Below are 25,750 nucleotides of genomic sequence, written 5' to 3'. Positions count from 1 at the left end.
TGCACTAGAGCATAGGTTCGCTATGGAGTGGAAGGGGTTGAGGGGGCTGAAGGTTAATGCAGAGAGGAGGGGGAGGAGGAGGAGGAGGAAGAGGAGGAGGGTGACCTTGTGATAGGGAGAGAGAAAGAACACTTTGAGTTGAGTTTCTATCCTCAGCATAACAAAACTAAAACTTTGGTAAGAAACCAATCACAGCAGGCCACCAATAGTGTCTATGGTCCATGGTCAAGTAAACCCATAGGCCTCCAGCCACTACCCACCCACACACAGGTTCAAGCCCTTGGTTTCCCCATCCTCTCTCCGCACCCGGGCCAGTACCCGATGGGAGGCTAATCTCTCTAATTCCATGCTAGACTGGCGCTTTTTGTACCATCCCCCCAGGCCCATCCTGTATCCAGCACACATCCCTAACTATGCCTACTATTGTTATCTGGCCCAGCTAACATGCTATGACACATTATCACAGGAGCTCCAGCTAATACAGATGGTGACTGAGAAACAGACGAATGACAGACCGAGAGAGAGAGAGGACAAAAGAGAGAAGAGGAGGATGCAGGAGAGGGGTAGATGGAAACAGGAAAGAAAGAAGGGGGGTGGAGAGAGATACAGACGCAGGATAAGCAATAAAGAGGAGAGAAGAGGGGTGAGAGAAAGAGAGAGTGAGAGGTCCCCCCCCCCCCCCCCCCCCCCCCCCCCCCCCCCGTTAATTGCAGATTCCCGTTCACAGCCCCACAGGAAGCTCCTCTCCGGTCCAGGCCACTTCCTCCTCCTCATGGAGGGGTGGAGTGTGTGTGTGTGCGCTTTAGTGTCTACATTCCTCTACATTGGTTATGGTGAGTCATTTGGAAAGGCAAAGTGAATGGAAAAGGGTGTGAGAAATAAAGGGATGGAGGAGAGGAGTTGGGGGATGATGGAGAGAAAAAGAAGGGGGGAAAGAGTCTTGGAAATGGGCACTGGAGTGGTAGAGAGAGATGAAATGGAGGAGAGGAAGGAGGGTAAAAGGAGGAGATGAGAGGGGGGGGAGAGGGGGTGAAAGAGAGGTGAGCTTGAACAGACTGGTGACGGCTGGTTGTGTTTATTCTAGTGAGCCCTGGGAGGGAGTAGAGAAGTGACATTACAGACTAAGGGTGTAATGGTTCACCAAACCCACGGTTTGGTACATATTGTGGTTTTGGGGTCGCGGTTCGGATTCGGTACAGCGGGAAAATGAAATGCCAACAGTTACTGTAGTTAATTTTTATTTATTTAAGAAAATACAAAGTGCTGGTATTCATGATTCTATATATGATAATGGGTCATAATGATGAAGGCACAAACAGGAATACCAATACTTTTTATTTTCTTAAATGAAAACACACGATTACTCATCAACAACACTAAAATAAAATGCAATTTGCGTTTGAAATCAATATGTAAACATGGCTTATACATTGTATAGGACTATGCTATAATGTTTTCTTACAAACAGAAAAATATGCACACTTGTGTGACTCTCATAAAGGGGGCGTGGCTATAGCACGGTACTTGTCATTTCCCACTCTGGGGTGATGTGATGGGCTGTCACTAAGTAGCTCTCTGTAGCTCTGCAGGTCCATCCATCTGTAGTAAGCACAACACAGGGTGCATTGGCCAATTCATTGACAACTTCAGCTTTAGCTTGCTTATATAGAGCGGGTAGGCTATTACCGGTTTGCTGAAATGGTGCGAGAGGGTGAAGTTCGTAACGTGGCGCCATCACTTTTACGAGGTGCTGAAACCCCTTATTCTTCTCAACCAATGAGAATGGGCGCATATCCGCAGCTATAAACACTCTTGTAATTTCTTTGGCCGGTCAGAATCTGCTGCAAAGGGCTGCTTGAATGCAGAGGAGAGACGAAGTTGTGTTGTTGTTTTTTTGGCGTTTCCATCTTGCTCCGGTGGTAGGAATACTGTGATGTTGACGTAAACGTGTCAACATGTTTGATAATTTGGCAGCTGCACAGGCTATACTGGTTGAGCAGTGGCAACATACTCTCTCGGTCCATCACCGTTGTAATCTATTGGGAAGCCAAAATGGTACCAAACTGGAGATTTAAACAATGATGGAGAATCCTCCTGGTTTATCGACCCCACAACTCGCTATCATACAGAACTAGTTGCCGAGCGCCTCACAAAAGGACAGTCTGAAATGCGCCAATTAAGATTTTAATTTGTATTACAACGTGCGCGTTGGCTCTAGTTGAATAGCCTGAAATGTTTTTTTCTGCCCAGATTTACTCAAGATGCATGCAATGCAGCATAGGCCTATAGGCCTAGTGTTTTTATATATCTTTTTTTTATGTATTCATTTTTGGTTCACAGTGTGGACCGAACCGAGGTCCCCGTAACGAACAGTTCGGTATGAATACATGTACCGTTACACCCCTATTACTGACAGCAACATGGCCTAAGCAGTTGCAGTGTCACAGACCCTTCTGTCAGAGTGGGAGGGTGGTGGGAGCATGTCTCACTCCAAGTCTTGCTGCTACTGCATCCCATGTACAAAATATTTAGCTTTTTCAATTGACATAAATTACTCTACAGGCATATCAAAGTTCCAGAGCGGGATAGCTGCTAGTTTAAAAAAAGTTATGGCCCATTTTATACAGAGGAATTGGCATAGTAGGCAATGTAACCAATCACAGCCCTCCTTTTACTTGCATCACTGCACATCCTGCAAATCATCAGCAGAGGGCGACCATTTTGAATCCATTTTCACGTCAACTCAGTTGGTAGTTCTTACAAATCGGATCGTAACTCTAAAACTAGCAAAGATCCCACTCTGGAACTCTGATATGCCCGTAGATTATATTATGTTCAACAATATATATTTTACAAAAATGACAAATCAAAAATGGTATATTGTCACTATTCATAAATTAATGTCAAAAAAAGTTATTGAAATCAAAATACTACTAGTACTCATATTACAGAGCAAGCGGTAAAGCTTCATATGACACCAAAGCCTTATAGCACCTACAGATGAAACACTATGGAGTCTAAAAGGAGGCCTGGGTTAAAAGGCCAAAATTTCATAAATATGCCAACTTTGATCAATTATTTCTCAATTATGCTTTTAGATACAAATGCCAAATATATGTCAACAATCCTCCCTCCAAAGGACTATTCTATGGATGATTTTTTTTTTTTGTCTGGGTTTCGTGAGGAATCCCTCTCACACAGGATATAAAAACAATAACCCTCTCTGGTGTTGCAAGTAGCACCATACCCAGACCAACCGAGCCATTAAAACTGACTACATTATTGCATCATGCAAAAATTAATAAAAGCCACTGGTCAACAACTAGCAAAGTATTCTGGAGTAAGAAGCTTTCATTAGCTAATGGAGTAGCAGCTCTAACTAGTAATACAAAGCACAGACTAAGTGGTATGGTCATGTCGAATAGTGGGGGGTTGGCCAAGGGGTGTATTTGTTAACCGCAGATCTCAAGCTTAGCCGTGGATTTGTTTTCTTTCATTAGCTGAGCATCACCCCCCCATCCCGCACTCTGATTGGTGGATCAAATGCTTGGGCAGCACTTTTTATGGCCTGCTAAAATGAACTGCAACAGATGGTAGGAACCGAGAAGAGGGAGAGGAAGGATGAAAGAGAGGGATAGATGGAGGAAGGAAAGAGGGGGACGAGAAACAGGAGGAGGACGAGGAGAGAAACCGATGCAGAGGGGAGTTGGAGAAATGAAAGAAGGCCGAGGGGGAAAGAAGGCCAAGGGAGGAAAAAAGTGTGGGGGGAGAGGGAGAGAGAGAGAGAGAGGAGAGAGAGGAGAGAGAGAGTGCACAACGGCCGTGCTAGGTTTCCAGATTTCTGTTGTGATGTTTCAGAGCAGGCAACTGGAGGAGAGTGTTGCACTTGTTTGGAGATTCCAACACACGCTCATGGAGAGAAAGAGCTGTGTGTTACAGGAGAGGTGTGTGCGTGTAGAGGGGGCGGGGGAGGAGCGACAGCAGTGGCTGCTGTTACTACATCTGTTCCCAGCCATCACTCTCACTACAGATTTCACCCCCACCCCATCCCCATCCATAACCCACCATCCTACACACAGACACTGCGTGTGTGTATGGAAAGGTCGCCACACTGTGCCAAAGAGCAGCAAACAAGAATGCCTCTCCACTCCTCTCCTCTTCTCCTCTCCTGTCCTATCCTGTCCTGTCCCCTCCCCTATCCTTGGGCCCCTCGCAGCTCGCACTCCCTTCCTCTCACAGACTCCTCCCACCTCCATTTGCTCTCCCTCTCTTCTTCCCTCTCTTTCCATCTTGTTTTGTCTGACTGCCTGGCCGGGTCCTTCCCTCCATCATCTCTCACACTCTCTCTCGCTTTCCCTCCTTTTCTTCATTGTAACTCCTATCAACTTCTGTAACTAATTTTAACCTCAATCTGTACACACATCTGTATTGGTTTTTACACTTTATTTGCAACACTTTTTAGTAATGTTCAATTAAATACAAGGTGCTCATTTATATTTATATTTTATATTACGCATATAGCAAGCTCAGTTCATGAACTTTGATTGATTAATATAATATAATAATATAATATGCCATTTAGCAGACGCTTTTATCCAAAGCGACTTACAGTCATGTGTGCATACATTTTTGTGTATGGGTGGTCCCGGGGATCGAACCCACTACCCTGGCGTTACAAGCGCCGTGCTCTACCAGCTGAGCTACAGAGGACCAGTATTGGAAGTATTAGGCTATGCAAACAATTATTCCAATAGATTATTGGAAACTGTAGCAAATTTTTTTAGGTTTCAAGTCCTATGTGAAAATACTCTCAATCAATCAACTTGCAGCAGCCAAAAGACGTTGATTTAAATATAGCAACTGCCGCCACCATCCCCTTCCACACACACAGTCAGTCAGCCACCAATCTGGCAACCGCATCAGTCAGCTGACAAGGTCAGAGGGGTGGTGGCACCGCACCTGCGTGTGGACGTAACGCTGGTGACAAATCACTTGTGACACGTTTCCATTGCCTTAAAGTCAGTGCCTTCGGAAGGTATTCAGACCCCTTGACTTTTTCCTTATTTTGTTAGGTTACAGCCATATTCTAAAATTGCTTAAATCGTTTTTTTTTTCCTCAGCTGAATCTACACACAATAGCCCATAATGACAAAGCAAAAACAGGTTTTTCAAAATGTTTGCTAATTTATAAAATAAGAAAAACGGAAATATCGTATTTACATAAGTATTCAGACCCTTTACTCAGTACTTTGTTGAAGCACCTTTGGCAGCAACTACAGCCTTGAGTCTTCTTGGGTATGACGCTACAAGCTTGGCACACCTGTATTTGGGGAGTTTCTCCCACTCTTCTCTGCAGATCCTCTCAAGCTCTGTCAGGTTGGATGGGGAGCATTGCTGCACAGCTATTTTCAGGTCTCTCCAGAGATGTTCGATCGGGTTCAAGTCCGGGCTGTGGCTGGGCCACTCAAGGACATTCAGAGACTTGTCCCGAAGCCACTCCTGCGTTGTCTTAGATGTGTGCTTATGGTCGTTATCCTGTTGGAAGGTGAACCTTCGCCCCAGTCTGAGGTCCTGAGCACTCTGGAGCAGGTTTTCATCAAGGATCTCTCTGTACTTTGCTCCGTTCATCTTTCCCAGTCCCTGCCGCTGAAAAACACCCCCACAGCATGATGCTGCCACCACCATGCTTCACCGTAGGGATGGTGCCAGGTTTCCTCCAGATGTGACGCTTGGCATTCAGGCCAAAGAGTTCAATCTTGGTTTCATCAGACCAGAGAATCTTGTTTCTCATGGTCTGAGAGTCTTTAGGTGCCTTTTGGAAAACTCCAAGCAGGCTGTCATGTGCCTTTTACTGAGGAGTGGCTTCCGTCTGGCCACTACCATAAAGGCCTGATTGGCGGAGTGCTGCAGAGATGGTTGTCCTTCCAGAAGGTTCTCCCATCTCCACAGAGGAACTTTAGAGCTCTGTCAGTGACCATCGGGTTCTTGGTCACCTCCCTGACCAAGGCCCTTCTCCCCCGATTGCTCAGTTTGGCCGGGCGGCCAACTCTACACAATCCTGTCTTGGAGCTCTACGGACAATTCCTTCAACCTCATGGCTTGGTTTTTGCTCTGACATGCACTGTCAACTGTGGGACCTTATATAGACAGGTGTGTGCCTTTCCAAATCATTTCCAATCAATTGAATTTACCACAAGTGGACTTCAATCAAATTGCAGAAACATCTCAAGGATGGTCAATGGAAACAGGATGCACCTGAGCTCAATTTCGAGTCTCATAGCAAAGGGTCTGAATACTTATGTAATAAAGTATCCGTTTTTAATTTTTTTATAAACTTGCAAAATGTTCTAAAAACCTGTTTTCGCTTGATCATTATGGGGTATTGTGTGTAGATTGCTGAGGATTTTATATATTTTTTATCAATTTTAGAATAAGGCTGTAACGTAACAAAATGTGGAAAAAGTCAAGGGGTCTGAATACTTTCCGAAGGCACTGTATGTGTTTAAACCAGAGCTAACTTTGCCTCACCTTGAGCAACTAAGCTACTTGTATTAGACTCAAACTACAACCATTGTTTAAGGCAAAATATGCAGAAATCGTTCTGCCATTTCCTAATAGTTCGCCTAATTTCAGTTTATGTGGCAAAACAAGCAATTTTAGTGTAGAGAATCATTGTACCATCTAAACCACAGTGAAATATATTTTCAATAACCAAAAATATTGTATTTTCAGCTGGTGTACAAAACCAAAAGTAAAAGACGCAAAAACAAAACTTAATAACGGGAAGAATATAAATAGCGCACATAGAACAGATCTAGGCTACCGCTTCTTAGACTTGCTTTTAATGAGAATGACAGATCAATAACTCACATTTCTACGTGAATTCGGTCGGGTCGCCAAAAGGTTACATAATGCAGCTTTATTTTCAATGAGTAATACATTAAAAAGGGAAGTTGAGTCCTCTACCAGCAAGGCAGATAGAGAGACAATGTGCCCCGAGCCAAACTGCCAAAACTGACACATGCTCTTCAAAGCAAACATGGGGGGGTTTTGCTCTCCCCCAGCATTAACAGAGCAGTGTTGTTTATAACCCGTTCACCTTTGGCCCTTTGGGTCCCTTGCGACGCTAACTAGCTAGAATTGTGTTAAATATGAGAGAGAGAGAGAAACAGAGAGAGAAATAGAGAGAGAATAGAGAGATGGAGTGAGGAAGGATGCATTTTCAAAGTATTCCATTTATGGCTATAGCCGGGTGTTGTGGGGAGAGAAGGATAGAGAGAAATAGAGAGATGGAGTGAGGAAGGATGCATTTTCAAAGTATTCCATTCGTGGCTATAGCCGGGTGTTGTGGGGAGTTGTCTCGTGTAGAGGAGTGTGTTTGTGTGTGCGTGCACGTATGAGAGAGAGGGGCATTCTTTATCAAGGCTGGCTTGTCTGTTCACAGCCTGGGTTAGGTAGTACTTGGGGGAAGAGGGAGAAGGGGGAGGGAGGGATCCGGTGACCATATGTTGGCTATTTATTACCTCCCCTCCTAACTGTCTCTCTCCTCCTAACACCAAGAGAAGTCAACTTCCCCTCCTAACTTTCTCTCTCCTCCTAACACCAAGAGAAGTCAACTTCCCCTCCTAACTGTCTCTCTCCTCCTGACACCAAGATAAGTCAACTTCCCCTCCTAACTGTCTCTCTCCTCCTAACACCAAGAGAAGTCAACTTCCCCTCCTAACTGTCTCTCTCCTCCTAACACCAAGAGAAGTCAACTTCCCCTCCTAACTTTCTCTCTCCTCCTGACACCAAGAGAAGTGTTACGGTGGTGGCAGTGGGACCGGCTGGCCCAGCACTAACTAGCACAGATCACACACAACACTCAACATGACTAGAGATGCAAAAGCACCAGATAAAAACTTGCTACCAGAAACTCGCTACCAACTTACCACCACTCAATACTATATTTTTACATGCCAAGAGAAACAGCAGACAAAAGTTGATTATTGTGGATTGTCTTTGTGTAGCCCTTTACACTCGTACCCGTATACGGGTTGAAAATGGCAGATTTGGACACTGATAAGCACCTAAATGGGAACGCAGTGGCTGTACAGTAACATGCTATACATGACTTCAGAGCTCAGGCTCTGCGCTTCACAGCGCTGTATGGGTTTTGATGACAGACTTTCTGAAGTTGAGCACCGCACACAACAAGAAGTTACCCCTATCCCTACAGGTAATTGGGCAACTTTTGCAATTTTGTTGTTGTCTGAGTGAGGGATTTGCTGTTAATTACGAGGACTCAATGTATTTGGAAAGATGAGACGTTGAGTATTATAATAAATAACGCTTTGATGGCATACAAGCATGCCAAATCAGTCAATTTAAATCAATTCATTAGGCCTCACAATGGGCCTCAGGATCTCGTCACTGTATTTTTGTGCATTCAAATTGCCATAGATAAAATGCAATTGTGTTCGTTGTCTGTAGCTTATGCCTGCCCATACCATAACCCCACCGCCACCATCAGTAAACCGCTCGCCCATACAACGCCATACACGTGGTCTGCGGTTGTGAGGCCGGTTGGACGTACTGCAAAATTCTCTAAAAACGACGTTGAGGCGGCTTATGGTAGAGAAATGAACATTCAATTCTCTGGCAACAGCTCTGGTGGACACTCCTGCAGTCAGCATGCCAATTGCACGCTCCCTCAAAACTTGAGACATCTGTGGCATTGTGTTGTGTGACAAAACTGCACATTTTAAAGTGGCCTTTTATTGTCCCCAGCGCAAGGTGCACCTGTGTAATGATCATGCTGTTTAATCAGCTTCTTGATATGCCACACCTGTCAGGTGGATGGATTATCTTGGCAAACGACAAATGCTCACTAACAGGAACATAAACAAATTTGTGCAAAACATTTGTGAGAAATAAGCTTATTGTGCATATGGAAGATTTCTGGGATCTTTTATTTCAGCTCATAAAACATGGGACCAACACATTACATGTTGTGTTTATATTTTTGTTCAGTGTAGTTAAATAGTTAACCAATAGCTACCAGGACTATCTGCATTGACTCTTTTGACTCATCACATACGCTGCTGCTACTCTTTATTATCTATCCTGTTGCCTAGTCACTTTATCCCTACCTATATGTACATATCTACCTCAATTACCTTGTATCCCTGCACATCAACTTGGTCCTGGTACCATGTGTATATAGCCAAGTTATCGTTACTCATTGTGTATTTATTCCTTGTGTTATTTTTCTATTATTTATATATTTTTCTTTCTGCATTGTTGGGAAGGGCCCGTAAGTAAGCATTTCGTCTACACCTGTTCTTTACGAAGCATGTGAGAAATACAATTTGCTAGGATTTTTTTTCTTAGTGTAATAATTTTCCCATAATCTCCAAACTGTTCCCTTTTAATTGCTACCATGGTTATGCATATGCTTTTAATATTTATTCTGTAAGAAACATTTCAACTTAGCCCTATCCATATACAGTGCCTTCAGAAAGTATTCATACCCCTTGACTCATTCCACATTTTGTTATGTTACAGCCTGAATTCAAAATTGATTAAATATTTTTTTTCCCCTCACCCACACAATACCCAATAATGACTAAGTGAAAACATGTTTTTAGAAATGTATGCACATTTGTGGTAGCATCATGCTATGGGGCAGGGACTGGGAGACTGATAAGGATCTGCTTCAGAGTGCAAACGTCCTTAGACTGCGGGCAAAGATTTACGTTCCAACAGGACAATGACCCCAAGCATACAGCCAAAGCAATGCTTGAATGGCTTCGGAACAAGAACGTGAAAGTCTTTGCTTGAGTGGCCCAGCCAAAGCACAGACTTGAATCCCATTGAAAATCTGTGGAAAGACTTGAAGATTGCTGTTCACCACCGCTCCCCATCTAATTTAACAGAGCTTGAGGAAAATCTGCAAGGACGAATGGGAGAAAATCCCCAAATCCAGATATGCAAAGCTGATACAGACATACCCAAGACGACTCAAAGCTGTAATCGCCGCCAAAGGTGCTTCTACAAAGTATTGACTCAGGGGTGTGAATTCTTATGTAAATGAGATATTTATGTATTTTATTTTCTATACATTTACAAAAATGTCTAAAAACATGTTTTCACTTCGTCATAAAAATTAAACAATCAATTTAGAATTCAGGCTGTAACACAACAAAATGTGGAATAAGTCAAGGGATATTAATACCTTCCGAAGGCACTATAGGCCAATTCCCACAAGTGTAAGGGTTAAGAAATGCAATAGCCTAATCCAAGTTAATGTAGAGCCGTTGATGGAAAACGCAGAGTAGAATAGCCTTTAGGCCAATGCATAGCAGCATGGTTTTGTGTGTTTGTGAGTGATAGAACACGAAAGTACAGTTGGTCCTGTCTGGCCTGCCTGTGTAGATGTAACTGACTGACTGGCGTTTAGACAAAGTGGCAGAGCATGACGCTCTCCTCAATCACAACAGGAAGCACAGACTCGCCAGTCACACGAGAGCGCGCCACTTCCCTCTTTCTCTCTCTCTGCACGTGTGTGTGTGTGTGTGTGTGTGTGTGTGTGGTGGCTGTGTCTGACTTATGGCGAGTGTTCTCGCTCTCCCCCTTCTCACTGGCCCGCTTCTTATGAGTTTTTAGAGGACCACCCCTCCCCCTCTCCTGGTTTTCCTCTCCTCCTCCAATTCCTCCTTCAGCTCACACTCAGCTGCCATTACCCATCCTCCCTCCCTTCCCCTCCCTCTCGCAGACTACCCTGCCCTGACTTGTCTCACACACACACACACACACACACACACACACACACACACACTGAAATGCAACAGGTAGGGCCAATTCAAATGCAACAGGTAGGAGAACATTCACACACACTTTTAACCACACACACACCACATCCAGCTACCCTGCCTCTAGCTCTGTCGCTCTTCCACCCCCTCTCACAGAGCAAAGGTCAGGGTGTCGGTGCAGTACAACGTTTACAGAGGCAAGGAGGGTGAGGCATACAGGGCAAGGAGGGGGAGGCATACAGGGCAAGGAGGGTGAGGCATACAGGGCAAGGAGGGGGAGGCATACAGGGCAAGGAGGGGGAGGCATACAGGGCAAGGAGGGGGAGGCATACAGGGCAAGGAGGGGGAGGCATACAGGGCAAGGAGGGGGAGGCATACAGGGACGGACAGAGACTCTCTTCTGTTTCCTCTTCCTCTCAATCCTCCTGTGGCTGTTTTTCCCTTCCCCTCCATCGTCTGCCTTTCTCACTCGCTGTCTCTCTCCATCCCTCTTTCAGTCGCTTCCTTCTCCTTTTAGATTGGGCTAAGGCTATACCTATGGTAAATGCTTAACACACTTTAGGCTATATGGCTGTGTTCGGGTATTTGTGTATATTTTAGCAGTTTTCCAAGCAGTTTGACAGCGCGCAAGTATCTATCTTCCCATGTGTTCAGATCAATACACACACACACACACACACACACAGACCATTGCAAACTTGACTGAATAAAACAGGATATTTGTTTCTCTGCTAAAGTGAAAGTTCTTGGCTCAGTATCAGCAGCAGCATGTCACAACAGAGTCAGTCGCTAGGCAGCCTGAGAGAAGTGAGTTCCACATCCCTGAGAGTTAGGATAATCTCACCTAAACAAACTACTAGCATAACCAGATTCAATCCTCTCCTTGTACTAATAAAGGAGACGTACACACGCACAAACCTACATCTAGACCTACATAGCGCTACCAATAGTCACGCACACACCCACAAATAGTTTAAACTTGATCTGATAAGCTATGCAGATAGCATCAGTAATGTGGAAGCTCCACTCGCTTGCATTCCTCACACAGATCTGGGCTCTGGTGTGAAGAAGACGGGAGGAGGGAGGACAGGAGAGGAAGAGATGGGAGGGAGGAAGAGGGGAAGGGGTGTGTTTCAACCAACCATGGAACAATGTGGCCACGGAAAATGTCTGTTGGGACCCACAGCCCATCCAATTACATCTTTCCCTCCCCTCTCAGTCTCACCTCTCCTCCCTCTCCTCTCTTATTTCCTCTCGCTCGCTCCTCTCAGTCTCTCTCTCTCTCACTCTCAGTCTCAGTCTCTCTCTCTCACTCTCTGTCTCAGTCTCTCTCTCTCTCACTCTCTCAGTCTCTCTCTCTCTCTCTCACTCTCTGTCTCAGTCTCTCTCTCACTCTCTCAGTCTCAGTCTCTCTCTCACTCTCTCAGTCTCTCTCTCTCAGTCGCAGTCTCTCTCTCTCTCTCTCTGTCAGTCTCTCTCTCTCTTTCAGTCTCAGTCTCTCTCTCTCTCTCTCTCTCTCTGTCAGTCTCAGTCTCTCTCTCTCAGTCTCAGTCTCTCCCTCTCTCACTCAGTCTCAGTCTCTCTCTCTCTCTCTCTCTCTCTCTCACTCTCTCAGTCTCAGTCTCTCAGTCTCAGTCTCTCTCTCTCTCTCTCTCTCTGTCAGTCTCAGTCTCTCTCTCTCTGTCAGTCTCAGTCTCTCTCTCTCTCTCTCAGTCTCTCTCTCTCTCTCTCTCTCTGTCAGTCTCAGTCTCAGTCTCTCTCTCTGTCAGTCTCAGTCTCTCTCTCTCTCACTCTCTCAGTCTCTCTCTCTCTCTCTCTCAGTCTCAGTCTGTCCTCTCTCTCATCCTCGGATGCAATCTCTCTCTCTCTCTCTCTCTCTCTCTCTCTCTCACTCACACACACAGGTTTGAAGTCAATCACTCCAGACGCAATCAGCCACAGTTCATGCATCAAGACACAGAATAACAGTATACACACCCACCCACACATTACTCAAGGAGGTAGTCACCGAGTTTCATTGAGGTGCTCTCATCTTGATACTATCACTTTATACTAATAATCTCAATTGTTATACAAAACACTCAATTGTAATACTGTGTAGATTGCTAGGACTTTCTTTCTTTCTTAATTTCTCTCGCTCCCTTTCTCTCCTCCTCATGAATGTCATAGGTAGTTAAGGGGTAGTTGTTGTTTCAGACAGACAGTATGCATGCAGGGACCCAAACAGGTTCTTACTGGATGACATGGCTTCCTCTAGGCTCCATCACACACATTCATCAGGAGATTAACATACTTTACACAAGCTCTCAGCCTAACTAGGGACAGGCAAACTGTACTCTACTGTACCCAACAGAAGTACAATACACTTCTCCTAAGTATAGGAACACCCTAAATTAAAGATACTTGCGCACTGTCAAGTGTAAAGATGGGATGGACCTCAAGTGATTTCAAAATGCACGACTCTAAACCCAGGATTTTGACATCAATAATTAATTTATAGGACTCCTTTAATTAGTAATGCTGCAGCTGAATATAATATGTAGATTGAATCATGGCAGTAGACTCAAAGTGTGTAATCTGTGTGACTTACCTACACACGTGTTGGAGGTGGGGTGTGTGAGACAAAGAATTGAGGGAAAAGGCCTCCTCTTCTTGACAAAAGCACAGCCAGATAAAAAGAGGGTTGGAATGATGACAGCATGCCATGCACATAGCTCAGAGCCTGAAAAATGACTTGAGTGCTAGCCACGGTGAGTATCAAGGTGCTCATTGTGTTCTACATCAACCCCCTTACATCCCCCAGAGCTAAGAGAAGGTTGGTGTGTTCTCTCTTTTCTTTCGTTACTCCTTCCTTTTTATAACAAATTTACTCCTAAAGTTAGGAGAATTCCTAAAGTAAGGAGAGATAAAACGGTCTTAAACACTCCGAAACTAACTGTAAGAAAACAATTACAGGATTTCATCCAAAAGAGTCTTTAAAATGTTTTTAACCTTTACTGTTCTCCACCTACGTCGATAGAAAGCAATTGATGAATGTCAAATGCTAAAAAAATAAAAGGCGCTAGAATGGAAGAACATGAAAATATGAAAATGTTAAAAAAGGATAATGATGACGCATGAATAAAGTAGGAAAAAAAGTAGACATGCTGAGTGAAGCTTAAGATTCTGGGGTTGAAAATGTGCAAGCACAGCCCTCAGTATATGGGGAGTTTAGAGTATTGAATGGTGGGATGGAGGGAGGTAAGGAGAGAGCCTTATATTTACCCGTGGAGAGACCAGGGCAAAAACGTGTCTGGGCTTGGAGCTCAGGGTTGGGGTGGGAGACGACGGCCTGCCTGCCTGCCCACCTCGAGTGTCAGCACCCACTGCTCACACTGCAGGGAGAGCACAGAGACCGCCGTCAATACACACGGTCATGTTGTCCGCATGTACACACACACATCAAAAACAACAACAAAAACAGCAGCCTTCTCAGCTTAGACCAGAGCAGCATGCAATGACAGATTGTGGGTCACACTTCTCTCTGTGTGTGTGTGTGTGTGTGTGTGTGTGTGTGTGTGTGTGTGTGTGTGTGTGTGTGTGTGTGTGTGAGAGAGAGAGAGAGAGTCTCGGAGGAGGTAGACTTTGTTTTCTCACCTTGTTAAGCTATAAATGAATCAAACAACGTGTGCTCTTATCACACAACGTGTCTCTGAGCACCAACACACACACTGCCCGACAGCGAAACCAGGAAAGCATGGCCCTTTGCAGGATGGCGAGTCGAAACGCGAGGCCCAACACGAGAAAGTCATTCTCATTATGGCATTTATTTCCAACATGTCAGACTAGCACTAAAGGCTGTTGACAGCTGATTATTTTGGTAATAGGTGAGGCAAACACAAGGATGGATGGACACAAGAAGGCATTACAGCGCAGAGCCACCGACAGCTTATCTACTTTGTGAAAGAGGTTTGGAGGGGAAAAAACAGAAAGAGAGAGAGACAGAGAGAGAGAATTTTCAAAGCATTCTAATGGTGGCTATAGCCGGGTGTTGTGGGGAGTTGTCTCGCGAGAGGAGTGTGTTTGTGCGTGAGAATGTGTTTATGAGAGAGAGCAAAGGATGGATAAGAAAAGGAAAAGGAGGGAGGGAGAACATGGCTAGCTAAGACAGGACAGATAAGAGGAGTGAGGATAGATGGATGAGAAAGAAGGGGATGAGAGAGACAGAGAAAAGGAAAAGGGTCGAGAGAGAGAGAGAGAGAGAGAGAGAGAGAGAGAGAGAGAGAGAGAGGACAGGACAGAGATGAGAGAGGGACAGGACAGAGATGAGAGAGGGACAGGACAGAGATGAGAGAGAGGGGTCAAGAGAGAGGGACAGGACAGAGATGAGAGAGAGGGAGGATGGGTCGAGAGAGACAGACAGGACAGAGATTATCAGATTAGTGGCTGGTAAGAGCGCCTAATTAAGAGGCAGAAAGACAGGCAGTTATAAATGGGGCTGGGCGGAAGAGACATTTTAGGTTCAAATGCCTGTTTAGCCACGACACTGCACTGTGTGTACAAGCATCTCAAGCCCTGTTCACATGAAACGCTACATACGTGCCCTGGCCTGCGTACAGGCTCACGTCAGAGGAGACCAACTGTGGCCCGGTGTAAATCCTGCAGGAACACTGTGCGTGCTGCGTAAGTGACTTAGCTGTCTGACAGATTGACAAGGGACATTTCCTATATTTGAATCACCCGCTCACGCCTCTGTGAATGGCCATGCTACTGTGGAGCAGAGAATAACTTAACCTACATATAAAACCCATCACAGAAGCTTGGTTTGTACTAGGCTATACAAGTGGTGCAAAAAGTGATCGCTACAGATGATTAGATACTGATCACTGAACATCTAAAAAGTCACAATTCTACTTTATTAAGCCTAAACACTTGCAGGTCTGTAAAAATGTGTTATGGCTACCTGCTTCGCACTGTAATTTTTTGAAATAATAATGATATATATATATAAATAATTTTAAAAAGAACAGTATTAACAGTGCTAATTGAGAGAGATGCAAGCAAGTAAACTGAGCTGTCCAGCTATCAGCTTGTTACTGGTGGGGGTTATCACTGTTTCATCAGCAGGCAGAACAAAGCCCTCGCTAAACTGGTAGCCTCTGTTGCTTATGGCTACCCTAATTACCACACTAAGACACTTTAAACCCATGGAGGGACCTATGGGCATCCAGAGCTTCTGCTAGTAAATAAGTAGCCTAAAATAGCTTTATTTTATGTAAGATATACAGTTTCGAAGGATTGCCTACCGGTATCTTTTTATTATGTAGAGAACAGTCTTGTGAAGAAAATATAAACTTTACAGGATGAGGATGGGGAGTAGATCTAGAACCAGTGACAATGGGGTGTGTGTGTGTGTGTGTGTGTGTGTAAGAATGCTGCTGTGCTGCTCTCGGAGCCGGTTGACAGGCACAGACAAGTGCTAAAGCCTGGAGGTTTGAGAGCAGAGCAGTTGGCATGGGGAGATATCACTTTTTGCCTGCTCTACACGACAGCATCCCCACTATATCAGTTACAGCAGGGAAAGGTTAAGATAAAAGCAGAGAGAGGGGGAAGAGGGGGGATAGAGAGAGAGATAGAGAGAGAAAGAGAGAGCGAGAGAGAAAGAGGGTGTGTGGGGGAACAGACAGATGCAAAAAGGAAGATGGAGGCCGAGAAAAGGGAAGTGAGAGAATGAGAGCGAGAGAGAGAGAGAGGTGAAAAAGATGAATGGCTTTGCTTTGCAGCACACGGCCCACTAAGAGAAGAGGTGGAGGCAGGGAGGGAGAATCTGGACAAACTAGACGAGCCAGTTTCCTCCATTATGGTTTAGAGAGGAAGAGAGCCCCATGTCTGCTGCCAGAGCGGAGAAGCTAACTGCTCATTGGCTCTCCAGTCAAGTCTAACCCATGCTACAGGACAATGAAAAGGGGGAGGGAGGATGTCTGAGGACAAGCCACACCTCGCTCTGGTCTAAGCATCCTTATGGAGACAAACAGTGCACCCAACAACCAGCATGTTGACTACTTTGAAGAGATTGCTTTCTCTAATGAGCAAGACAATTCTAAATATGTTTTTTTGAATTTTTAAGAAACTTTGACATCGAAAGATATAAAAATGTTTGGTATAAGTTGCTTATTTGTGACTTGACCTCAAGTAAATAAGCTACGTAAATCAAACTTGTGTCTTGATCAGCATCATGAGGAATTGAGTAGGGAATGTTTTTCATGGTGCTTTTTTCACTCACTTCCAATGTCTTTAACTCACTTTTTTTCAGAGCAAAAATGACAGCAATGCAAAAAATTGAAGTCATCTGACCAACAAGCACACGTGTCAAACGTGTGGTAATTCCTAATGTGGTCTTGAGTTCTTTGTGTGTGTGTGTGTGTGTGTGTGTGTTTTTATATCAGAGAAGCACTTGATAGCAGCTGAGCTCTTTAAACTTCCTTTTATACAACACCAGTGAGAAACAACTTGATCGCTGTGATTTCAGGTTCCCCTTTACTCCTCAAAGCTGAAAACGCACAGAGATGCAACTTTTCAAACAAAGTCTCATGAACTGTGAGACGACTGATCAATGTGACTCCTGAAAAGATGTTGTGGAGTGGTGAAACCGGTGAGAAACTGTGGGTAGAGATTGCAGGTAAAAAGAGTCTCTCTCAGGATATCTCACATTTGAACCTAAATCCCATTATGAGAGCATGACAGACTGCATGTTCATTAGCAGATCTAGCCTATCGCTGCTACCATTCTGCCTCCAGCCCAGGTTGGAAGTACTGTAGGCCAAAAGAAACCTAATACAGTGGGGAAAAAAAGTATTTAGTCAGCCACCAATTGTGCAAGTTCTCCCACTTAAAAAGATGAGAGAGGCCTGTAATTTTCATCATAGGTACACGTCAACTATGGCAGACAAAATTAGAAAAAAAAATCCAGAAAATCACATTGTAGGATTTTTAATGAATTTATTGGCATATGATGGTGGAAAATAAGTATTTGGTCAATAACAAAAGTTTCTCAATACTTTGTTATATACCCTTTGTTGGCAATGACACAGGTCAAACGTTTTCTGTAAGTCTTCACAAGGTTTTCACACACTGTTGCTGGTATTTTGGCCCATTCCTCCATGCAGATCTCCTCTAGAGCAGTGATGTTTTGGGGCTGTCGCTGGGCAACACAGACTTTCAACTCCCTCCAAATATATTCTATGGGGTTGAGATCTGGAGACTGGCTAGGCCACTCCAGGACCTTGAAATGCTTCTTATTAAGCCACTCCTTCGTTGCCCGGGCGGTGTGTTTGGGATCATTGTCATGCTGAAAGACCCAGCCACGTTTCATCTTCAATGCCCTTGCTGATGGAAGGAGGTTTTCACTCAAAATCTCACGATACATGGCCCCATTCATTCTTTCCTTTACACGGATCAGTCGTCCTGGTCCCTTTGCAGAAAAACAGCCCCAAAGCATGATGTTTCCAACCCCATGCTTCACAGTAGGTATGGTGTTCTTTGGATGCAACTCAGCATTCTTTGTCCTCCAAACATGACGAGTTGAGTTTTTACCAAAAAGTTATATTTTGGTTTCATCTGACCATATGACATTCTCCCAATCCTCTTCTGGATTATCCAAATGCACTTCAGACGGGCCTGGACATGTACTGGCTTAAGCAGGGGGACACGTCTCGCACTGCAGGATTTGAGTCCCTGGCGGCGTAGTGTGTTACTGATGGTTGGCTTTGTTACTTTGGTCCCAGCTCTCAGCAGGTCATTCACTAGGTCCCCCCGTGTGGTTCTGGGATTTTTGCTCACCGTTCTTGTGATCATTTTGACCCCACGGGGTGAGATCTTGCATGGAGCCCCAGATCGAGGGAGATTATCAGTGGTCTTGTATGTCTTCCATTTCCTAATAATTGCTCCCACAGTTGATTTCTTCAAACCAAGCTGCTTACCTATTGCAGATTCAGTCTTCCCAGCCTGGTGCAGGTCTACAATTTTGTTTTTGGTGTCCTTTGACAGCTCTTTGGTCTTGGCCATTGTGAAGTTTGGAGTGTGACTGTTTGAGGTTGTGGACAGGTGTCTTTTATACTGATAACAAGTTCAAACAGGTGCCATTAATACAGGTAACGAGTGGAGGACAGAGGAGCCTCTTAAAGAAGAAGTTACAGGTCTGTGAGAGCCAGAAATCTTGCTTGTTTTTAGGTGACCAAATACTTATTTTCCACCATAATTTGCAAATAAATTCATTAAAAATCCTACAATGGGATTTTCTGGATTTTTTTTCTCAATTTGTCTGTCATAGTTGACGTGTACCTATGATGAAAATTACAGGCCTCTCTCATCTTTTTAAGTGGGAGAACTTGCACAATTGGTGGCTGACTAAATACTTTTTTGCCCCACTGTATATATAGATTTTTTTTATAACTTCCCATACATAAATATTCACTTAGCCAATGGTGTAATGCAAAAATTATGGATTAAAAGTATGGTTGAAAATGTACCATACAGTATCCTAGGCTTTGTATCAAAAGCTATGAGAGTTTCCCACCTTGGATGAGGAAACCGGTGTTTAGTAAGCTACGCAAAAAAGTACAACACAAAAGCTATTATGAGCATTTACAGTGCCTTGAGTTATTCCACATTTTGTTGTGTTATTGCCGGAATTCAAAATGGATTAAAGTGAGAGAAAAAAATCTCACCCATCTACACACAATACCCCATAATGACAAAGTGAAAACATGTTTATAGAATTTCTTTCATATTTATTGGAGAGAGAAAAAAGACAGAAATATCTAATTTACATATGCATTCACACCCCTCAGTCAATACATGTTAGAATCACTTTTGTCAGCGTTTCATTTTATCTTAAAAAACTCCCTAGTCCTTGCCGATGACAAGCATACCCATAACATGATGCAGCCACCACCATGCTTGGAAATATGAAGAGTGGAACTCAGTGATGTGTTGTGCCTGATTTGCCCCAAACATAACGCTTTGTATTCAGGACATAAAGTGAATTTCTTTGCCACATTTTTTGAAGTTTTTCTTTAGTGCCTTGATGCAAACAAGAGGCATATTTTAGAATATTTTTATTCTGTACAGGCTTCCTTCTTTTCACTCTGTTATTTAGGTTAGTATTGTGGAGTAACTACAATGTTGTTGATCCTTCCTCAGTTTTCTCCTATCACAGCCATTAAACTCTGTAACTGTTTTAAAGTCATCATTGGCCTCATGGTGAAATCCCTGAGAGGTTTAACAACTGAGTTAGGAAGGACGCCTGTATCTTTGTAGTGATTGAGTTTATTGATACACCATCCAAAGTGTAATAACTTCACCATACTCAAAGGTATATTCAATGTCTGTTTTTTTGTTTTGTTTTTACAAATAGATGCCCTTCTTTGCGAGGTATTGGAAAACCGAGGCATTGATTAAACACTATTATTGCAACTTTTTACGTGACTTGTTAAGCAAATTTTTACTCTTGAATTGATTTAGGCTTGCCATAAGAAAGGGGTTAAATACTTATTGACTCAAGACATTTCAGCTGAAGGCACTGTAGACCATTTCACTAAAACAAAACAAGACGATAAGCCACTGGATGCTTCAGAGGAAAGCTGTCAAGCTGCCCAGCGGCAGGCGCACACACACACACACACACACTTCACAGATCAACGGTGGCATAATAGGGTTTGGGAACAAGGGTCCTTGGCAACGCAGGGGCTCAGCTGTCAGACAGCCACAGGTGCCTGCGACAGCCAGGGACTTTTGGGGGCCTTTCTCTCCTCCAGGAGAAAAGGCAGGGCTTTATTCTAGCCCTAAATGGGACATATGCTGCCTTGGCTGGGGCTGTAGGTCTGCTGCAAGGCCACTCTGGGGAGTGGGTGTTGACTCTCCAGAGTGGAGTCTAGTTTGACTGGCTCACATGAGCCTGGTTAGAGGGTGGGGTGGTGGTGTGGGGTGGGGGTGTTGTGGGGCATGATAGTCTCATATTCAGCCACATCTTCAGTAGTGGAAAATATGTAAGGGAGATAATGTCAACGAGATTATCCTACATAAGCAAACATTATACTATTACTCTATTGTCAAAGCAATAGGCTACCACTGCTAGTTTAACACACAAATAAAAGTCAATGTAAATTAGGCTATATTGACATCACACACACACACACACACACACACACACATATACAGACACACACACACACAGAGAGACGTTGTGGTGGGTACAAGTTACATAGAGTGAGAGTGCCGATGCAGATTGTGTGCTGACAGATCCCATGCAGCCCCACTGACAGCTGCGTGGAAAAAAGGCACACGCAGTCCACCAACCAACCGCACCGACCAGATAGCTAGCTGGCTGCAATGTACTGTATGTGCCCTTAGTGCCACAAACACATAGCAGCTAGCCAGCTACACCACAGTTACAAGCTAATGCTCATTTAAACATTCCTACAAATAAAAGTGATGAAAAAAAGTACTGATTACTTTCCAAAGAGATAACTTTTGAGTTCCTTTTGCTGTGTATGTATGTATGTGTGTGTACTCGTGTTGCCTTAGCCTATACCTTTATCAAAGGGGACATGAAGCAAGGTCTTGTTGGGGAGAGTTGGCTTGACATCCCCATCAGGCTGAGAATAAATAGCCCCTGCTAGCAAGCTACTTATTTGGCACGGCTCTCCGCCACGAGTAAATCACGCCAGTGAGCAGAAAGGGTACGCTTTTAAATCCCCCCCCCCCCCCCCCTTTGTTGTTCATCCCCTAGTCCTTTATTTAGCAGACACTTTTATGTAGGGAGACGGAGACCATCCATTTTTCTCTCTCTGTCGGTCTGTCTGTCTGCTACCTATCCTGTTCTGCTAATTTTCCCTCTCTGGCAACTTCACGTCCTCCCAAACACACACGCTCCTTTACAGTACACTTTGGGGCCGGTGAGGAACATTGAGCCTAGCTGTAGGTCTGTGGTAAAGATGCCTCTAGATCTTACTTTTACTTTTTTTGGTTTGTTTCATCAATAGAAAAAAAGAATGATACCTCCCGGGTTAGCAGTCACAAGGGTCTCTCTCTCTCTCTCCTGAGAGGACACAGTGGGCCTGGACTGCTCTCCACTGACAGTTGTCTATCTGTGCAACAAATGGCACATTCATTCAGGGGCAGCAGTGACAGCCCCACTCCATAAATTCTGGGGCGCGCACACACACACACACACAGCAGCTAACAGCAGCACCTCCAATAGAGCCTGCTGTGTTGATGCTGCTTTGCGCCACAAACTTTATGTGCGGCTCTTAAAAGGCCTGTTAAGTTCAAGTCAGTTAATAGTCTAGTTTACCAACGGTCATTGACTACCGTATCAGTATTCCAAGCCAATGAACAGCAGAACAGCCTGTAAAAGCACTTTGTTTTATTAAGGCTGTGCATTCAAATGGGATGGTCTGCTCCTATTTGCATATGGGGCATCCTCCAGTTGGCATCTGGATTCACCCGAATTTGAATTAGGCCATGATGCCTAACTAGACACCAACCCACAACATTTGTTGCTGAGGTTTACACATACGGTCCAGGACACCTTGTATCCACATGAGGCCAAGGGCCGATAACTAGAAGCCTACTAGTTCGATTCTTTATAAAATGGTGGTACGCCAGCAGTTGAGGCACATAACATCTTAGGGGAGATTGAAGTGAAAAGAGATGGGCTCAGTTCAACAATATCCCAAGTGTTACAACAATACACTTGGGTGTGTCACTGTCTTTCGCAAAAGCAAACCCTCACAGTCTTTCAGCACTTGTGTGTGTGTGTATACATGGGTGTGAGTGTAGGGGCTGCCTTCAGGCCTGCAAGCTCATACACGCCATACCTGCCTAAGCCTGGACTTACCCAACACACACACACCAAGTCCCTCAGACAAGACTCAAACCCTCGTCACACGGATTAGCCCAGCCTACATTAAAACTTTTGTGTGCAGAGGCATACCACAAAAACAGAAAAAAGCCCACCCAAAGCATCTCCCAACCCATACAGTCATATGAGCTGCTTGTATGTCAGATCTTAAAAGCAGGCAATTATTTCAGCCATTCACAGTCAGTCATTACAGACAGTAGCTAGCTGTTTGAAATGTAGCGTTCATCTTAATATAGAGCACTGTGTGCACAGTGAACACACACATCTGGGATGAGTTAGGTTTACTTGTGTGTCAGATGTAAAAAGTATGCCACTTCAGACATTCGCAGTAAGTCATTTCGCACAATAGCTGCTTGAAATGCAGCGAGCATCTCAACATTGTGTAGAGTGAGTGAAATGTTTTCACGCTACTTGGTCATTGTGTTTAAAATGCTGTATCCCTACGAGTCTGGGATGCCCTTATAACTGTAGCATGAAGCATCATCAGCTTGTGAGGCTGTCCGCCTGTATGTGTTCCACCATGTCTGATGAGGAGACAGAGCTGGAGAAACCACTGGAGGGGGGTTCTCCCAGCAGAAGACCCACAGCCCAGGCGGGAGGATAGGCCTCTTCACCACTCTCACCATAATGGAGCTCTTTGTACAGCCAAGAAGAATACACCCTTCATCTGGGCTGTGGACTAAGGCTATCCCTCTCCCTCTCTTCCCACACACACACGCACGATTTGTGGCTGTCAAGACCTTTCTTCCCTCCCCCTTGTAGAGGACTGCCTCTGTGTGTGTGTGTGCGTGTGCGTGCGTGCCGACATTTAGCAAAGTGTAAAACTAGATGGATTAGTTCAGCAGAGGCACCACCAGGTATTATCTGTATCTGTCCTTCTACCCCTAACCCCTCCCTCCAAGCCCTAACCCCCATCCTGCAACCCCTAGCCCCCTCCCTCCAACCCCTAGCCCCCTCCCTCCAACCCCTAACCCCCTAGTCCCCTCCCTCCAAGCCCTAACCCACATCCTCCAAGCCCTAACCCCTTCCCTCCCACCCCTAGCCCAGTCCGATCCCTAACCCCATCCTCCGACCCCTAACCCCATCCTCCGACCCCTAGCCCCCTCCCTCCAACCCCTAGCCCCCTAGTCCCCTCCCTCCAAGCCCTAACCCCTTCCCTCCCACCCCTAGCCCACTCCGACCCCTAACCCCATCCTCCGACCCCTAACCCCATCCTCCGACCCCTAGCCCCTTCCCTCCGACCCCTAGCCCCCTCCTCCGACCCCTAGCCCCATCCTCCGACCCCTAGCCCCCTCCTCCGACCCCTAGCCCCCTCCTCCGACCCCTAGCCCCCATCTCCTCCCTCCAACCCCTAACCCCCATCCTCCACCTCCTCCCTCCAACCCCTAACCCCCATCCTCGACCTCTCCAACCCCCATCCTCCACCTCCTCCCTCCACCCCTCAACCCCCATCCTCCACCAACCCCTAACCCCCATCCTCCCCCTTCTTTGGCTTCTTGATGTTAGATGACCTAACACTCTGAAGTGAGGATGCAGGCCAAAGTACAAAGCCAGACAACATCGGCCAACTGTTTGCCGTCACCAGCTCGCACTCGCCCACTGAGCTGCCCAGTGCCTAAGCCCCTCCTACCCACATGGGCACCGGCCCCCTTGCTCTCTGCCTCGGGCCAATCAGGGACTACGCAGCCAGCTGTTTGCCCGAGCAGCACGTGTGAATGACAGCGAGCGGGTGGATAGGGGGGGGGGCTCTCGCAACTCCTAGCAGCGGGGGGGTTATCCATGGCGCCCCCAGGGGTATATGGCCGGCCGTGCGGCACAGCACCTCTCGGCTACACTGAAACGACTCCCCCAGCAGCAGCATCACATCATGTCTGCCTTTCTCCTCCCCTCTCCTCCACTACTCCCCTCTCCTCCACTACTCCCCTCTCCTCTCCTCCACTCCTCCCCCCTCTTCTCCACCACTCCTCCCCCCTCTTCTCCACCACTCCTCCCCCCTCTTCTCCTCCCCCCTCCTCCCCTCCTCTACTCCCCCCTCCTCCCCTCCTCTACTCCCCCCCTCTCCTCCACTCCCCCCTCTCCCCCACTCCCCCCCTCTCCTCCACTACTCCCCCTCTCCTCCACTACTCCCCCTCTCCTCCACTACTCCCCCTCTCCTCCACTCCCCCCCTCTCCTCCACTACTCCCCTCTCCCCTCCTCTCCTCCACTCCCCTCTACTACTCCCCTCCACTACTCCCCTCTCCTCCACTACTCCCCTCTCCTCCCCTCTCCTCTCCTCTCCTCTCCCCTCCTCTCCTCTCCTCTCCTCTCCTCCACTCCTCCCCTCCCCTCCACTACTCCCCTCTCCTCCACTACTCCCCTCTCCTCCCCTCCCCTCCACTACTCCCCTCTCCTCCACTACCACTCCCCTCTCCTCCCCTCTACTCCTCTCCTCCCCTCTACTACTCTACTCCCCTCTCCTCCACTACTCCCCTCTCCTCCACTACTCCCCCCTCCTCTCCTCCTCTCCTCCCCCCTCCTCTCCTCCTCTCCTCCCCCCTCTCCTCCCCCCTCCTCTCCTCCACTCCTCCCCTCTACTACTCTCCTCTCCTCCACTCCTCCCCTCCACTACTCCCCTCTCCTACTCCTACTCCCCTCTCCTCTGAAATAAGAGTCACATTGTGTTTTTTTTATTTTTTCCCCCTCTTCCAGCAGTGCTGGGATCTCACTACATGGATTCTCTGCCTGCCTTACTGCCTGAGGACATGGGCTCCTACAAGGGAGTGATTCATCTGGAGGGTGGGGTGGGATGTGATGGGGGTGGAGATGCTGGAACTTCACATAGAGCAGTTTTTTTTGGGGGGGGGTCCCACAGAAAAACAACCATCTTATGCATTGAACTATTAGAGTCTGTGGCCCAAACAGAGGGACCCCTACAGCCCAGAGGCTGGTCACAATGAGCCCTGGTCTTCTGCCCAGTGCTATACTGACTGTAAAGACCTCATTTACATCCTCATTGTCCAGCTCAATGTTAGGCAGTGATGGAGCCTGTTGCATGTCAGACATTACTGAGAGTGGT

At 45.9% G+C, this 25,750-nt stretch overlaps 1 protein-coding gene across 6 annotated transcripts in view; it reads right to left on the bottom strand.

Moving 5' to 3' along the window:
• LOC311104261 (ras-responsive element-binding protein 1-like) overlaps positions 1-25,750 on the bottom strand; it is a 62,674-nt gene that overhangs the window by 24,550 nt on the left and 12,374 nt on the right. For 2 of the 6 annotated variants that reach the window (XM_084146043.1, XM_084146042.1), the window contains exon 2: positions 14,058-14,167. The exons of the other annotated variants lie outside the window; for them this stretch is intronic. The gene's annotated coding sequence lies outside the window, so the exon portion shown is untranslated. The remainder of the gene's footprint in view (positions 1-14,057; positions 14,168-25,750) is intronic. 6 annotated transcript variants of the gene reach the window in all.

The sequence above is a fragment of the Coregonus lavaretus genome (genome assembly GCF_964263955.1).
Source record: "Coregonus lavaretus genome assembly, chromosome: 2".
Lineage (NCBI taxonomy): Eukaryota > Metazoa > Chordata > Actinopteri > Salmoniformes > Salmonidae > Coregonus > Coregonus lavaretus.
Note: the sequence above shows the minus strand (reverse complement) of the source record. Positions and strands in the feature narration are given on the sequence as shown.